Source organism: Eriocheir sinensis, chromosome 70, assembly GCF_024679095.1.
Source record: "Eriocheir sinensis breed Jianghai 21 chromosome 70, ASM2467909v1, whole genome shotgun sequence".
In the NCBI taxonomy this organism is placed as follows: Eukaryota; Metazoa; Arthropoda; class Malacostraca; order Decapoda; family Varunidae; genus Eriocheir; species Eriocheir sinensis.
The window spans coordinates 7,850,285-7,852,784 of NC_066578.1; the positions used below are offsets into that span (position 1 = coordinate 7,850,285).

The 2,500-nt window shown below is 41.0% G+C and overlaps 1 protein-coding gene across 8 annotated transcripts in view; it reads right to left on the reverse strand.

The window, feature by feature from the left end:
- The window catches only part of LOC126988823 (fat-like cadherin-related tumor suppressor homolog), a 105,000-nt gene that overhangs the window by 61,864 nt on the left and 40,636 nt on the right, over nt 1-2,500 (reverse strand). The gene's annotated exons all lie outside the window — the stretch shown is intronic.

The following is a 2,500-nucleotide window of genomic DNA, read 5'->3' on the forward strand; positions in this document are numbered from 1 at the left end:
GGTAAAGTTGGGAGCACATGCTAAAGATACGCGTGGCGGCGGTGCTCACCTCCGTCTCATTGGCCCTGTGAGGCTGTCGTGGGAGTGAACCCTTAACCCCTTGACCGCGGATTTCCTACAAGAAGGCATCACCAAGCTACAGGAATGGAACAAAAAGTGGCTGCTACAATTCAGTGAAGAAAAATGTAAAGTCCTGCACCTTGGGAGAGGATATCCAGCACACCAATACCACATGGCAAACACTTCGTACACTATCCACCACAGAGATAAAGACCTGGGACTATATATTATTTCCTGTCTTTTCTTGGCTAACCTGACAAACCCAATACATCTAATATACATCATCTTCTTTCATTATCCCAAAACCACTTTCCTTAACCAAATGACAAGTATAAATTTCCTGTCTTTTCTTGCCTAACCTGACAATCTCAATACATCTAACATACATCATCTTATCCTTTCATTATCCTAAAAACGCTTTCCTCGACCCCGTGTCATCAGCGAGGGTAAAACGCTGCGATGCCCCGAAAGCCGAACACAAATTGCAGATTCCGTGGAACTGCCGACGGTCACAGCGATTACGAGGACGCCTTCAGTCTGAGAGAATTTGCCGCCAATCACTTGTCTGGCACACACGTATAATGCGACACACACACACACACACACACACACACACACACACACACACACACACACGCACGTTTTATGTGTTATTTTCATCCATCTTCAACATTTCAGCGCCCAAACACACACATTTCATAAGGCTTTCGTGGAGGTTATGGTGCAGGTATTTCCATGGGGTGTTTTATGAGCCTAGTGATAGTTTAACAAGGTTTCTGCACCATGAACGTGAGTGTACTGCAAGTTTCACGTATACAGGCAGGTAGCAGGGTTGTTTTTAGTCCATTACCAACATTTCGGCCCCCAAACACACATTTCATAAGGCTTTCGTAGAGGTTATGGCGCAGGTATTTCCATGGGTAGTTTTATGAGCCTAGTGATAGTTAAACAAGGCTTCTGCAAGTTTCACGTATACAGGCAGGTAGCAGGGTTGTTTTTAGTCCATTACCAACATTTCGGCGCCCAGCACACACATTTGATAAGGCTTTCGTGGAGGTTATGGTGCAGGTATTTCCATGGGGTGTTTTATGAGCCTAGTGATAGTTAAACAAGGCTTCTGCAAGTTTCACGTATACAGGCTGGTAGCACGGTTGTTTTTAGTCCATTACCAACATTTCGGCCCCCAAACACACATTTGATAAGGCTTTCGTGGAGGTTATGGCGCAGGTATTTCCATGGGTAGTTTTATGAGCCTAGTGATAGTTTAACAAGGCTTCTGCACCATGAACGTGAGTGTACTGCAAGTTTCACGTATACAGGCAGGTAGCAGGGTTGTTTTTAGTCCATTTGATAAAGCTTTCGTGGAGGTTATGGTGCAGGTATTTCCATGGGGTGTTTTATGAGCCTAGTGATAGTTTAACAAGGCATCTGCACCATGAACGTGAGTGTGCTGCAGCTTCCACGTGTGCAGGCAGGTAGGGAATGTCAGGCGGATGAGGGAGGCGGATGTGGCGTGAGTGCATCCGCTTCAACGCTAAGCCGGGGACGTCCTACGCGCTGGGCCAGAGGGAGGCTGTTAAGCACTCACTGGACGGGTACATTCTGGGTGACGAGTAGTTGTAGCGGAGTGCTGGAGCCTTGCAATGAACCCCAACGCAGCCAGACAGATAGAGGCATACGAAAAGAAAAAGAAATTAATGAAGACTAGGAAAGATATGTATAAAAAAACTACATGCATTATTTTGTATATTGACACAGATAGAGGCATAGGAAAAGACAAAGAAATTAACGAAGACTAGGAAAGATATATATAAAAAAACTACATGCATTATTTTATATATTGACACAGACAGAGGCATAGGAAAAGACAAAGAAATTAACGAAGACTAGGAAAGATATGTATAAAAAGACATGCGTTATTTTGTATATTGACACAGATAGAGGCATACGAAAAGACAAAGAAATTAACGAAGACTAGGAAAGATATATATAACAAAAACTACATGCATTATTTTACATATTGACACAGACAAAGAAATTAACGAAGACTAGGAAAGATATATATAACAAAAACTACATGCATTATTTTACATATTGACACAGACAAAGAAATTAACGAAGACTAGGAAAGATATATATAACAAAAACTACATGCATTATTTTATATATTGACACAGACAGAGGCACAGGAAAAGACAAAGAAATTAACGAAGACTAGGAAAGATATATATAAAAAAACTACATGCATTATTTTACATATTGACACAGACAGAGGCACAGGAAAAGACAAAGAAATTAACGAAGACTAGGAAAGATATATATAAAAAAAACTACATGCATTATTTTATATATTGACACAGACAGAGGCACAGGAAAAGAAAAAGAAATTAACGAAGACTAGGAAAGATATATATATAACAAAAACATGCGTTATTTTGTA